The sequence below is a fragment of the Cherax quadricarinatus genome, chromosome 84, assembly GCF_038502225.1.
Source record: "Cherax quadricarinatus isolate ZL_2023a chromosome 84, ASM3850222v1, whole genome shotgun sequence".
NCBI lineage: Eukaryota > Metazoa > Arthropoda > Malacostraca > Decapoda > Parastacidae > Cherax > Cherax quadricarinatus.
Window position 1 is genome coordinate 18,651,340 of NC_091375.1, and position 16,174 is coordinate 18,667,513.

The window sequence follows — 16,174 nt, forward strand, 5'->3', positions numbered from 1 at the left end:
GCAGCAGTTTGCATAAATGGGGAGAAATCAGAGTGGGAACATGTCACAAGTGGTGGTCAACAAGGGTCAATGTTGGGCCCTTTGTTGGTCACAAACATAAATACTGGTCATAAACGAAGAATTAGTGACAATATGTCAGGCAAAAAAAACAAAAGTAACGGTTGACAAATCTCCTGGAGAGCGAAAAGTTGTGTTACGAAGTCATAGGGAACCTAGGGGGTTAAACACTGGTCTGGGATAAACAAAATTAAAAAGACCTGCCAAGGGCCACACTCGTAAACTCAGACAAAGTGCTTAACAGATGAACACTTCATATCACCTTTGGTTTGAACTTTCAGCAAGTTCAGTTAAATTCTATAGAAAAAATTGTGTATATTATACAAACAAGTATATACAATACAAATTCAGACTTCAGCACATCACAAAATATAGGCAATACACTCAAAAACTTATTGATTAAAATTAGCCCGTAAAAAAATTAAACACGATCAGGGCCGTCAAACTCCCAGCCGGCTGGTAAATAATCTATTACTTCTGTATATCCACAACTCACACAGGCCCCGCTTACACTTCAGGGACAGGCACCTGCCAGGGCCTCACTCACACTTCAGGGACAGGCGCCTGCCAGGTCCCGCTCACACTTCAGGGACAGGCACCTACCAGGTCCCACTCACACTTCAGGGACAGGCACCTGCCAGGTCCCGCTCACACTTCAGGGACAGGCACCTACCAGGTCCCACTCACACTTCAGGGACAGGCGCCTGCCAGGGCCCACATGAGCGCTAAACAAAACCCGAATAACCTACGGCTCGAGCATCACAACGTAAACAAAACTACTTATCTCAGCCTCGGCTCCATGACACCCAAGGTACTCGCTAGTGACGCTGCGACGCCGCTTTCATGAACTTTCGCCAAAGCACTGTCATTTTTTATAAATGTATGGAACACTTTTCATAATATAAACATATAAGCAAATTTGCCAATGTTAACAAATAGGCCGTCAGATTAATTATGAGTCGGACACAAGAGCGTTAGAGGAAGCTCTGAATAAACTGATGCTGTGGTCGGAGAAGTGGAAGATACAAGAGAATATAGACAAATACAGCGTTCTAAGCTTTGGAAAATAAAATAACCAAGCTACCATAAATAGGAATTCTGGTTAGTAGTAATCTAAAACCAAGACAACAGTGCTCAAGTGTTCTTAATAAAGCGAATAGAATTCTTGGCCCATCAAGAAGAATAGATAACAGGAGTTCTCAGGGTATTCTTCAACTCTTTATCGTTGGTTAGGCCTCATTTAGATTATGCTACACAGTTCTGGTCACCATGTTACAGACTGGACAAAAATGCGCTGGAAAACGTACAGAGAAGGATGACAAAGTTGATCCCATCTATCAGCAACGTTAATGTACATAAATGGTATACATTACCGATAAAATGAATAATTAGACACGTGCCATCCAGTAGGTTTATCAAGACAAATTCAATGACAATGTGATCCCGTGACCTTGGTGGCAAAGCTCTCCCTTCACACACGGAGGGCCCAGGTTCGATTCCCGGTGGGGTAGAAACATTTCGACGCGTTTCCTTACACCTTTTGACCTGTTCACCTAGCAGCAAATAGGTACCTGGGTGTTAGTCGACTGGTGTGGGTCGCATCCTGGGGACAAAATTGAGGACCCTATGGAAATAAGTCTGACAGTCCTCGATGACGCACTGACTTTCTTGGGTTATCCTGGGTGGCTAACCCTCCGGGGTTAAAAACCCGAACGATATCTTATCTCTTAACACAGAACTATATACGGAAGATGAGGAAATCAGTTCCTTGTAATTGGAGCTGGAGAAGAGTATCGTAGTCTAGAAGAGTATAAAACACAGGAATGTAGATTGGAGCTTATTTAATGGCGTCAGGTGAGGAGCCTGTAGCAGACGAAGGCATCGTCTCTGGTAGGCGGGATTCCCCAGCCGAATTATTGATAACGTTAATGGATTGTGAAACGTCTACGTTTGTATTCCTTCAGAGGACATCTCCACAATCTTCCTAACTACTACTGGCCAGTCGCTCGGGTATGATCTACTTCCACGGTGGAATCCCGCCTACCAGTATCTTCGTCTGCTACGTGTCCTTCATCTGACGCCAGTACACAAGCTCCGATATTTATTCTGTGCTTCAGACTTTTCAAGACTACATAAGAATGTAGGAACACTGCAGAAGGCCTACTGGCCCATACGAGGCAGGTCCTTATCAAAACGACATCTACCTAAAGCTACTCAAGAAATAACTCCCGTACCCCGTTGCTCTCCACCAGCTCCAAGGCTGAGACTGATTACCTCATTAATATGGTTCTACTGTTTTCACATTATGGCAGACGGCGAAACGTCTACAATAAAGATATCCAGATGTTACACATGTGTCTAATTCATCAAAAATCTTTCCTGAGAGGATAGACTGAAGGCACTCAATAAGCTCTCTAGAAAGGCGCAGAATTAAGGGAAGGTGGAAATGATTGAGGTGTATAAATTAAAAACGTGCTGAAAAATATCTAACCAAAACATTCGTAGCAATGGATTCAAGTTGGAAAAAATTATATTTTGAAAGGATATAGTGTGTTGATAATAGAATTGTTGATGAGTGGATAAAACCTTGAGTGGTATTAAAAATTGGTTAGACAAGTACACGAGCCTGGCTCATGGCCGGGCTCCGGGAGTAGAAAAATCCTCGTAACTCATTAAAGGTACGAGTGAGTGTAGGTAGGTGTGAGTTGAACTTCCTTAGCTTGGGCCAGTAGTACTGCAGCAGTGCTGCTCCCTGTGTTATATTCTTAAAATTAGCAAAAAGAAATAAATAGGTAAATAATTAAATGCATAACTGAATAATCACTAAATTAAATACGTAAATAAACACTTCAATAAATACAATAAATTAACGGCAGTGAAACGATTTCTTACAACGTGGGATGTAGTGAAGCCCAGACAACGTTAAAATCTACACGCATGTCACGTGCAGCACAGCGGGTCTCCTGGATGTAATAACCAATAAAGTGGATACAGACTCCTGACAATAATAATGGGTGGGTGACACAATATCGACAGCCAGCTGGGAGGAGGGCGGACTGGGTGGATGGAGGGTAGAGAGTTGGCGAGTGGCAGTGGTACTGGTAGGTGGAAGGGTGGTACAGTGGTGAGGGAGAGTATAGTGGGTTGGTGGATGGCAGCGTAGTGGATTGGTGGTAGCATTGTAGTGGACCGGTGGGTGGCAGGGCAGTGGATTGGTGGTAGCATTGTAGTGGACTGGTGGGTGGCAGGGTAGTGAACTGGTGAGAAGATGGTGATAGATTTGTGGGAGAGATTGTGGTAGATTGGTTGGTGGGTGGAAGGGCGGTCAATAGGTGTGATAACAGCTGTCTGGTGGATGGGTTGGTACTTGATTGATCACCTACTTCTGTGATCCACGTATTCGTATTATTCACACAGCTTAAGCAACTAGTGATACTAGGTGTCACAGAAGGGAAGCATTCATGAAACTGCCAGAATTTTCTCAGCAAAATTTCGTTCTAACTTCTCTCCGAACTCGGGAAGGTCTCATCCAGTCAGTACTAAATTGTTGAACCCCGACAACTCCTGTCAAATCACAAATATATTAGTTTACCTCTTCTTAATGGCTTTGATTACTAATGGCTTGTGAATTTTTAGGCAACGGTAGTATTTTTTGTGAACGGGTATTACTGTGAATGCACTTTTTTTTTATTATTAACATGGAATCATTGGCACCCATTTGATAACCACAGAATGACTTTTCTTATCTGCTTAATTTTTTCAGCTGTCGTGTTTCTTTCTTCAGCACAATTTACTTTGCTATTGGGCTGTCCCAATTTTCCAGTTTTATTATATAGTTATAATTTCCGTTTAAAAATTAAATTTGGAATCTTCGAATTCAGAGCAATTTGTGCAGAATGTCTTTTCTGAGAGTCTTCGAACTTCCAGTGCTCATTGGCTTTATTAAAAGAAAGCTTCGACGTCGGCAGGACTAACTTTTGACCACTGAAACTTATGGTAACGGACGGTTGAACTCTGTACTTCGTTGAAATCTTGGAAATAACTCGTACACCAGTTGCAAGTGAAGCCATACAGCTTCAAGAGTGGCTTCATCCGCCTTTGGGTTGATCTCTGCAGTATGTTCAGTGATGCTGAATGGATAATAAGGTACAAAAATATTAGATTCACATTCGCTGAGTTCGACTCTAAGGTTGATGAGTGTACTTACACTTGAAGCTGCATGACCTCACTTGCATCTGATATAGTCACATAATTACGCCATGCAGCCGGCGTAACAATTTTTCACGCAGACTATATATTTAAAATTGCCAGTTTTATTAAATAAATATATCATTTAATAACTAAAGAATGTCTCTTCTGGTCAGCTTTGAAAACTTAAACGTTGGTGTACCCGAGTTGGAAATATATTTTTTTTATTAAATTTGGGCTTTGTGCATAAAAATACGTCAATTTTAAGTATTTTTCTGGATTAAATTGGACTTGCTTAAATCACAAAATGAAATACTTTGTCGTACAATATTGCAGATAATTTTAAAGAGAACGTAACTGCAAAACAGAAATTTTGAAGACTCTGTTTTCAGCTTTTTTAATTTTCAACAGTTTAGGGAACCCTCGAGTCTTTGTTCCAGATCCGGCATATTTTAAGCACCAAAGCTATAATTTATAACATCAGAATGCCTTATCCAATAAGCTTAAAAATTTCAAGCCGATGAACGGGAACCGGGTCTGGAGAGTACTTGCCATTCAATTTCCGTACGTTTTTCCAAATTGCACTCAGAGGGAGCCAAAATAACCGTACAAATAATCCCACCAACACGTGCATTTAGCTTCATGGATAACACGACAAGCATCCTCTCTCGCCTGCTTAAAATCAAGGACTCGTTCTGTTGTCTTACTGTAATGATATCGGCCCCATACAGCTTGTTTCAAACATAATACATAGGCTCAAGCAGTAGACCAAGGCACGCATTTCTGAAAGTGCCTACTCGAGGTTTGAGGGATTTAATGTGAATTCGCTGTTAATATCGAATCCAAAAATATAATTGCAATAGCTAATCAGTGAAGACTGAAGAAGCTTCCTCATTAAAAACAGTTTAACAAAAGTAAAGATCCCAATTCGTCAGTTCAAATTGGCAACGTGTGCTTCGAGGAGGACGTGATCAAAAGGGGTGGGAGTACCCGTATTTAAAACATGGACGGACAGAGAATTGAGAAGATCGCCACGAGAGTAACAGTGACAGTCCTTCCCCACCCAGAGGAAATGATAAGTATTAAAATCACCTAATAAGTGAAGACGTGGCGGTAAGGAAGAAACCAGAAATGCAACGTCTGGAATAGAAAATGCTCGAGAAGGAGAAAGATTGAAAAAGACGGAATACCCTTTACCAGGATACCAGGAAGACACCAAGAATCAACTAACCCAGACTCAGTCGGCAAGAGGGGCCAACAACCTGAAACGCCCCCAGAGTTATACTCCTTTTTTTTCACCACCTCCCAGACCCGCCAAGCAGCCTCCAGGGATGGTTCTGTCACTTAAGGACACTCGCGGCCGCCTTTCCCAGATAATCCATTTTCCATGATAAACAACACCACCACCACCTAGGTCCTCAGTGGGAAGGGAAAGATGATCTCTTTTCCTTCAACTTGTTAGCCGTAATGCTCAATGGAGGGGAGGGGAGGGAATGGAAGGGGATGTTAAGAGGGGGTAATCAGATCCGATACGAGGAAGAAAAGGCGCGTAATTTTTAGAATAGTGATTCCCTTTTCTACATTAATTGGTTGTTCCCAGGCTCTGGTGGCCTGGTGGTTAACGCTCTCGCTTCACACGGCGAGGGCCTGGGTTCGATTCCCAGCCAGAGTAGAAACATTGGACGTGTTTCTTTCAACCTGTTGTCTATGTTCCCCATCAGTAAAATGGGTACCTGGGTGTTAGTCGACTGGTGTGGGTCGCATCCTGGGACACTGACCTAAGGAGGCCTGGTCACAGGCCGGGCCGCGGGGGCGTTGACCCCCGGAATTCTCTCCAGGTAAAACTCTCCAGGTAAACAACATATTTGGGATTATATAACTGGATTATGCTACCTGAAGGGAGCACCAATGATGCTGGTGAGGGAGTCATGATCTAAGGAACTGGACCTAACTTCCTCTTGGTTGAATCAAATTAAATGCCTCCCGTTTGACAGGCGCTATATAACACCTACGGGCTTAGCGTTCTCTTGATGTTATGTTGTACAAGTTATGCGCCAGTTTTATTAAAATGATTTCTGTGAAATAATTGGAGAATATGTTTTCTGATCAGGAATAAGTTCGAGTGTCTGGCTACAGTAGTTTAATCAATTTAATGGGCTTTTATGTGTAATATATCTGTGTCGACCATTTGTATGTTATATACACTAGGCTTACATAACTTGTTAATTTTACTTATAAGAAAAGGTTTGGATTTATTAAAGGACGTGTAGGTGGCATTTTACTTTTTTTTTTAGGGGGGGGTAAAGAAAATGGAAGAAATATTGTTTTCATATTTGTTTTAATGCAACTTCTCAACGGCTTCCGGCTTAAAGTGCTCATATATTGTAGAATTTTAATCATTTTGAAAGAATGAATTAAATTTGAAGCGGTATTTGTCCTAATTTACAATTTTAATTGAAGAACTATGGATATTAGTCTCCATATCATGACGTATCAATGCCTTTTATGATTCGATTTAGATCTTCAACACAAAATATTTAAATGCATTATTAACTGATGCCGCCATCTGCATTATACCAGACTAGTGCGATGAGGTACTAAGGACTGACATGAACTACAGGAATATCATCGTCGGGTCTGCCAGCCACCGTAATACAGTTCTATTTTTCTTTTCCTTCCTGTTCGTATCGAATTTACTTTGATAATAACTCGTCGGTAGCGCCTCATTCAACGGGCTTTCAATTTTTAACACTTCTTAAGGATCAAATTCGTGGCACAACAGGCGGCCTTATGTGCCATATGAGCAAAGTTCTTAAACCTATTCCCAGGAAACTAGAATAGCTCTTATAACTTTAAAGTTCTTCAGTGCAGTAACTTCAAACCCTTGAAAAAGGCTTAAAAGGTACAGCAATATCATATTTAAATGTGTAGGAGCAGATATGACGATTGTGTGTGCTAAATAATTATGTTTTTAATGCCGGTAAATCACGTAACAATTTTCAGTTTACCTCATCTGAATGGCAATGTTATTTAATGTCTGATGCATCTTAGGGCCACGAGAGTACCTATTAAGTTTCGTCTGTGTACAAGCGAATTTGGTAGTGTACTAATTAATAAGCAAAGAAACTTTGAAAGCCATACTTTAACTGGAGAAAGACTTATCGGCTTATTTTAACCATTGGTGCGAGTTTCCTGAACAAAGGGCTTACGCTGTAATTGGTTGGCCTTAGTCCCAATTTGCCTATTTTAATACTTATATTCATTTTACTGAATAACTAAAGAAAGCTTGTTTTTGCCTTAATATTGGCTATGCATTCTGTAGTAAGGATGACACTTCGTCAGTTCACCCTGAATAGCTGCAAATTTTAAATTTTACAGAAATAAGTTAAAAATAATTGAATCTTAAAAATCAGATCAATTACTAAAGAATGCCTTTTTGTGTCGGCTTCAAACTTTTACCACTGGTGGGCTTCATTAAAATAGGTTGTCATTCACTTAGAGATGTTTAATTTTGAATTTGGAAATTATATAAAGCAAACTGTTTCTCCTGAAAATAACTAGTGAATGACTCTTCTGATCAGCATCAAACCTTCAGTGCAGGTCAACCTTAGTAATTTTTCTTATTCCAAATAATATTGTTATAATATAATCATTAACCTTTTAATGTAATTCGTATTTATTGTTGAAATTATGAATATTTTTAAAAGATAGACTGGGTCTTATGGAGGTGAAATACTGACGTCTGAACGTTACTGTATTTGTGACAGTGAGCATTTCCATTTTGCATGACTTTTTTCCACCTCCATTCAGATCCTCTTCAGAGGATACATTCCTTTGATTTATATCTCCGGGTTAAGTGTATTATCGACATGTATCCACCTTTATAAGGGTTGAAGGTATTATACAAAATTCTTTAAAGGCCTAAAAGGGAATGAAATAAGCTTAGCTCTACTCTTCAGTATTAGCTTCTTAATTGTATTAACTTTCTTACACGCTAAAGTTTAAATCGTATAATACTGAAGTTCTAACAAACAAAATCAAATGTAAACTTCAAGAAATTCTTAAATATTTCTGCTATGTACTCAATGTGACATTTGGAAAACACTGTAATCAATGATTTACTAGATTTAAGTCCAAATTAAAACTTCTTTAAATAATTTTTATGTACCTCGACCAATAAATGTTTCGTAATTTCAGTAAATCAGTTTCCCTCACTCACTAATTAATTAAAATTATCATAATGCTTATTCTGCATTATATAATATTTTCCGTTAATTTTTTTCTCTGCTAATACCTTCATTTTCTTATAAGACGGTGAGAAGTAATACGAGGTAGATATTAACTGGGCATAATAAAAGTCTCCCTCTATAAATCCATTATTAATCTTCGAGAAATGTAAAGGAAGAGGATGATTATATAAACATTCTTAATTTCAAAGTTTTCTGAATTCTATATAACATTTTTTTTTAAACTTTCGGGAACACCCGTTTAAAATTCTTACGTTACTCACGAAATCGTAATGACACGATTGCAAACAAATTATACAACGGACTAGGTTAGAACCCTCGATCAGAGAGTCGTAAAACTCCAGACCAACGCGTTGGCCAATGAACCAGCTAGCTACAATAATATTCATCCAACTAGGAATATTTCTACACCATAGGAAGGTTAGCACCACTGTGATCACAAATGCATTTGTCACAGTGGTGCCTATGCTAACCTTCCTATGGTGTAGAAATATACCTAGTTGGATGAATCTTATTGTAACTAGCTGGCCCAGTGGCTAATGCGTCGGTCTGGAGTTTTACGACTCTGTGATCGAGGGTTCGAACCCTGCCAGTGTTATGGTATATTCTTACGTTCTCACCGTCCTTGAGAGCACTAACATTATTGATTTTTATCTTTATAATTTACATGAAAGTTTTCAATTAAATCCTAGTCACCGAGTCCTGAATGAGGAGTATTATAGAATTCAACAAACTGTGATAATACTGGAGCATATGTGTGTTATTACAAATAAAGGCACACTAAAGGCCTCTAGACAATGAATTACTCCGGTAAATCATGGCAAAGGCGAGCATCAACATATTTACATAATGTACAAAGTGGTTATCAGCAGAATACTAATAATGGTGGAGAGAGCAAAGAGCCTGTCACTACAGATGGTTATGCTCCTCAGTACAGGCTGGTGTGTATAAGTTGCTCCTCAAGACAGATCAGTGTGTATAAGTGCAGTCGATCAGTGTTAGTGGAGCATATTATAGAGGCATGGGAAGCATAAATGAAAAATGTTAGCAGATTCGATAAAGGTGTAAACAACTCGGCGGTAAAAATACTAGCTGTGTCTAAATATGACCCCGGACAACATCGTCAGGGAACATCGCAGCGATCCCAACACCGCCAGAAGATGTACAACCATCTGTATGAACAGCGGCGGCACGAGCACGTGACCGGAAGTGATTAAGAAAACGTCAGCGAGAAGCAGCCGTAGGTAGGAGCTTTGGTGTAAGGCAGTAGGGAAGAACAGACACAAACCGTCGAAACCTCCCAAGGGGGAAGAGGAAAAGGCAGATGCTACATGAACATACAGGGGAGACAACTGGAGAGAAGACCGGAGTGAGTGAAGATGTAAAGAAAACTGAGTAAGCAGGGGCGCCAATCACATAACTGGCTTTACTAACAGGTGAGACCAGCCTATACGTAGAAAGAACCCGAAAGTCATGTGAGTGAACTAAGTAACGAAGGCAATGAGCACGACGATCGGCTAAGGATGGAACATTCGCCTCAGCATAGAGGCTTTCAACAGGGGATGAATGAAAGGCACCGAGGTATAAACGTAGACTCTGAAGAAGAGGATCTAACTTAGAAAGAGTTGCAGGAGAAGCCGCAGAATAGACTTGGTCGCCATAATCCAGCGTGAACAAGACTATGGCGGAACTGAAACGGAGTAGAGTCCGGTGATCTGCTCCCCATGAATGATGTGCAAGAATTTTAAGGAGGTTCAACCGACCATGGCAAGCTACCTTCGAAGAGGAAATGTGAGGCTTCCATGTCAACTGGCGATCGAAGGCCAAGAAACTTGACGGTATCACATTCCAGGGTACGTGAGCTGTGGAAATAAAATGAAATATGTGGGACAAGAGGACGTCTAGTGAAGGTAATGAAATGGGTTTTTGTACTGGAAAATTTAAATCCACTAGATGTGGCCGAATGAGAAGCAGGGTCAATTGCAACCTGAAGAGAGGCCACTATCAGGCGACAGTCAACTCCTGCGTAAGCTAGAGTGAAGTCATCCACATAGAGCGACGACCAGATATGCGATGGAAGAAAGGAACTATGTCATTTACAGCCAAGAGAAAAGGGTAATGCTAAAGACACAACCTTGTGGGACTCCCTCGGCCTAAACAAAATCTGAGAATAGCAGGCGCTAACACGGACACGAAAATATCTTTCAGATAAGAAAGCAGCAAGGAAGATAGGTAGATTACCGCGGAGGCCTAAGGAGTGAGCAAGGGCTATGATGTTATACTTCCAAGTGGTGTCGCATTAACACCAGCAACCCTCAAAACGGGAGCTGGGGCCAGAGTGAACTTGCCACACAGTTTCCGTACCTTCTTCCAAAATGCACACATAGTGGAAGTCGAGGTAAAAGTAAAAATGTAGTCGTGCCAACAAGTGTGTTTAGCGTCGCATATGACGCGGCGAGCGACTGCCCTTGCCGCTTAAGAACTAAAAGAGGATCTGTGATACCACGCAGCACGTCTCAAACGTACTGCACAGGAACATGCAGAAGACCACCAAGGAACGCATGTCTAAGAATACCTAACCGAGGTATGAAGAATAGAATGTGATGCTGCAGTCAAAACTAAAGTCGAAAACTGGTGCACCAGCTCATCAATAGAGGACGAAGAGGGGGTCCTCACAGAGGGCGGTAAGATGAGAATATATGTCCCAGTTCGCGTGTCCAAATTGCCAATGAGGGCTATGAGGCAGTCGGGAATACGTAGTAGAAGTAAGAATAATAGAAAAGTGATCAATGTCGTGCAAATCTGGGAGAACAGACCAAGCATAACCAAATGCAATTGACGTGGAACATATGGAAAGATCAATGCAAAAGAGACTGAGTGCAAGTCAAAATGGGTGGGAGCAACCGTATTTAAAACATGGAGAGGATAAGTGAGAAGAGTCTCCAACTGATCACCACAAGAGTCACAGTGGGCCCCTCCCCAATGATGATGAGCATTCAAATCATCCAACAAGATGGGCGGCAGCAGAGAAAAAATACAACATCCGTGATACAGAATGCACAGGATGGGGAGAGATTTAGGAAGTAAACTGTATACCACCTGAGCAAATAAATACGGGCTGCAGTATAATGCAGCAGAGAACGTGCGAAGACCTGTTGAAACGGTATACCAAGGCACACAAGAAGAACACTCTCATTAAAAGTTTCATCACGAAAGGAATCAGAAGAATTTAACAGCGCACATCCAGAAACCGGATCCGACACATACTGGGGAAAACTGGGAGAGTAACGCTTGGAGCTCTCCCCAGTTACCCCTTAGGCCACGAATATTCCATTTTAGATAAGTCATTATTCACAAAGATAGGTATGCCAACAATGAGAAGTGATTTTTTTTTAATTTACGGGCTAGTAGGGTCAGTGTAGTCAGTGTGTGGAGGCAATGGAAAGCGTGAAAGCAAGGTGGAATCGGAATGCTGTGAAGAAGATTGCTGCAAGTGCTATGAAAAATAAGAGTCAGAAGAAGGTGCACTGGTGTCCAGCGAGGTCTCCGTCTCCGCAGTATAGTCGGAGATAGTGTCAAGTGTCTCAGCGGACAAGGAAAATGCCGGTACCGTGACTTCAGAGACAGGTGAGGTAGAGCAAGTAGAGATCGGAGTGATTGTGGAGAAAACCAAAGAGGTCTGAGAGGGAAGGGGAGTATGAACCTGGAGAGGTCTGCCACATATTATATGTGGTCTGCCACATATTATATGTGGTCCACCACATATTATATATATGTGGTGGAACAGGACAGGAAGGAGGCTGGAAGGAGACTGGGGAAGTAGTCTGAGGGAACAGAAGAGGGGACCACATGAGGGGGGTGAACCTCGACCTTTGTGTGAGAAAGGGGGTGAGAACTAAGCACCGAGGCCCTAAATGAAAACTGTTGGGAAATTGTATGCACTGAAGCAATGTGATGAGACTTGGGCTTAGGAGACAGGTTCAACTTCGCAGGTGATAAGCGCGAAGATGTAGGCGTGTGAGGTCCTGCAGATTGAGAAACTAGTGGGTGAGAAGATGAAGTAGAGGTAGAAAGAGGTAAGGAGGTGGGGGGTTTCAGAGAGTAAATCCGCACGGGGACCGCCAAGGTTGGAGGTCTCCTAGCTACTCGAGAATAAGGAACACAGGGAAGATTTCCCTGAATGTGGAGCCGAGAGACAGCCATAGCATAAGTAAGACCTTCACTCTCCTTAAGACAACGGATTTCACGTTCATCGGCGGGAAAAAGAAGGGTTGAGTTTCGTTGCAATTAAGACAGGAGACGGGAAGACTGCAAGATGTATCAGCATTATCCATGGCATTGCCTCTGGACACTCCCCTGCAGAATTCCAGCATTTAGCTGGATGTCCAAAGTGCCAACAATTTTGACACTGTTGGGGTGTAGGGACCACTTCACAGACCTCTAGGCGATGTTCTGCGATATAAACGGAGGACGAGAGTTCACAACAGTCGAAGGTTAAACGGGCGATGTTGCTTGGAAAGTGGGTCTGCCTGCAAGTGGGCAGGACATATGTATCCACTTCAAGAATCGGATGGTCGTGAAGGGCTAATTGCTCTAAAATAACGTCACCAAAAGACTGTACAATGGTACACGGCAAGACCACCATATCATTGCAAGAACTGAGAGTAGAATGCTTGTGAACTGTGATAGGAACGTTATCAGTGGAAGTAAGCAGGGAGAGATCATGAGTTTGGCCTTCGTTCTGAACAGTAACTATGCACGCACCCCTCTGAAGAGGGTGAAAGAATATATTTTGGTCAATGTGTCATAAAAGAGCTTTATCCATACTGTGGTCTGAAATGATAATCAGTTGGAGACGTCGGTTGCAATGAAAAGAATTTGGTCAACTGTGTACTCGTAAATATGGTGTGTAAACGAAGTGGGTGTCGTGTAGGTCGTTTCTAGGTGGAATGAGCAGAATTCGAATGACCTTCGTCAGCAAATGGTCTGGAACCTTTAGGCGTAGGACCACGGGCGGCCTGACCTGTGGCAGGTGGGCTATCCAGAAACTGTCACACCATATTTGAGAAAGCCAGACGCATAAAGGCGTGCTAGGGTCACAGGCACTAGATGTATCGGGTGGAGCCTCAGCACCTGAACCAAGTGACAAAGTGTCACCAGCAGGAGGTGAGACATATGGGAAAAGTCTGGTGAAAGGTCCAATAACGAAGCTGGGTCAGAAGAGGGAGCGGTAACAAAAAGGGGCCTGGGAGGAGGCGAGGGGGTAACAGAACGAAGATTCCATGATAGTAGTACTTTTTTCTTATTATTTTAAGGAAAAAAAAGAAGGAAAGGAAAAAAAGAGGGACAATAGAGGGACAGTTACTGGAAGGTATGAAAGGGCCATAAGTTTCTCCTCTCATCAAAGAGAACCTCGACACCACCAGCAGTGCAGATGCAGCATGGAACCCGTGCCATACCCTACCCATCACACCAGTAAACCAGCGCTCTGGGATAGCAACCTCACATCTACCGAGCCACCTCGGCAGACAAAAGAGAGGGCGGTTGGAAACATGCCACAAAGCATACCTCCTTCGGCTGCCACCTGCCAGAACCAACAGGCAGCCTCTGGAGATACACCCATCACCTACAGGACACCCTGTCCCACCTCCTGGAAATCTGGGAAGGGAACAAGGCGCCTCCAGGTGATCCAGATTCCACGGCAAACTACACCACTCCCGAAGAACCCTACGGAATGGGATGAACCCTGGCACACTTCCCCCTACCTTGAAACCGTAATGCCAGAAGGAAGGAGCCCAGAAGCTACAAACTGGACAGGAAAAAGGGAGGGTTAGGAGGGGGGATGAAAGGGGGGGATGGGGAGGACGGAATAAGGAAGGGGGGATTGGGGGGTAATTAGGTTTGTTCTGAGGAAGGAGACCAAAAGGTTAATTCCTCAGACATAGAGCCTCTTCACCTTGCCATGGAGCTCCCCTTGAAGAGGGAAGAACAACAAATGGACTCTTTTTCTAACTTTCTCCTTTAATATGTCGGTATCTGTAGTCAAAGGTACTAAACGTTCTCCAATTTCACCAGGGAGAAGGATCCTTATATGAACACACTTCCTAACACGTACGATAGTAACTGAGGGCCAATGTGATTTGAAAACTAATAGGCCCTAACCAATGGTCAATGAATATATATATACATATATTAATATATATATATTCTTCCAATAGTATTTGCACAGTATGTTAGTGATCATTTAAGTTTCTTTCTTCAGAGCGTGAACTGCCCATCTGCCTATATTTGCAGTGATCCCTCTGGCAATTTTTATTTAGTTGCCTGTCTGCCTCTCTCCCTGTGTGTGTGTGTGTGTGTGTGTGTGTGTGTGTGTGTGTGTGTGTGTGTGTGTGTGTGTGTGTGTGTGTGTGTGTGTGTACACTCGCATATTTGTGGTTGCAGGGTTCGATTCACAACTCCTGGCTCCGTCTCATAGCTAGTCGCTATGTCCATTCTCTCCCTGCTCCATGATCTATTTCGTACCTCTTCTTAAAACTATGTATGGATCCTGCCTCTATCATATTTTCCAGATTGTTCCATTTCCTGATAACTCTATGACTGAAGAAATACTTCCTAACATTCTTGTGACTCGTTTGAGTTTTTATCTTCCAGTTGTGACCCCTTGATGCTGTGTCCCATCTCTGAAACATCCTGTCCCTATACACTTTGTCAATTCCACTCAATATTTTATATGTCATTATCATGTCCGCCCCCCCCCCCTCTGTCCTCCAGTGTCGTCAGGTTGATTTCCTTTAATCTCTTCTTGGAGGACATACCCCTTAGCTCTGAGACTAGTCTTGTTGAAAACGTTTGCACTTTCTCTAATTTCTTAACGTGCCTGACCAGGTGTGGGTTCCGTTCTGGTGCTGCATACTCCAGTATGGGCTTGACATAGACGGTGTACAGAGTCTTGAACGATTCCTTACTCAGGTGTCGAAACGCTATTCTTAGGTTGGCCAGTTGTCCATGTGCTGCAGCAGATATTTAGATGATGTGCTCCTCAGGAGATGTGCTCGGTATTATTCTTACCCCAGGATCCATTTCCTTAAAGTTTGCAGTCTTTGGCACTCTAGCCTGTACTCCATCTGCGGTCTTCTTTGACCTTCCCCAATCTTCATGATTTTGCACTTGGTGGGGTTAAACTCCAGGAGCCAGTTGTTGGACAGGGCTTGCAGCCTGTCCACATCCCTTTGTTGTCGTGCCTAGACCTCATCCGACTGAATTCTCCTCATTAATTTCACATCGTCTGCAAACAGGAACACTTCTGAATCTATCCATTTCGTCATGTCATTCACATATACTTACCAGAAACAGAACCTGCCGTAGGACTGACCCTTGTGGCAACCCGCTCGCCATAGGCGCCCACTCTGACACCTCATCACGTATGATCACTCACTGTTTCCTTCGTGTCATGTATTCTCTGATCCACTGCAGTCCCTTTCGCCCTATCCCTGCCTGCTTTTGCACTAATCTGTGTTGAACTGTGTTGAAAGCCTTCCTACATTTTAAGAAAATGTAGACTACCCACCCCCGTATCTCCTGTCACCTTGTCGTAAAATTCCAGTAGGTTTGTGACAGGATTATTCCTCCCTGAAACCGTGTTGGTTAAAGTGTATAATTCTAATAAAAAAGAAAAGCCT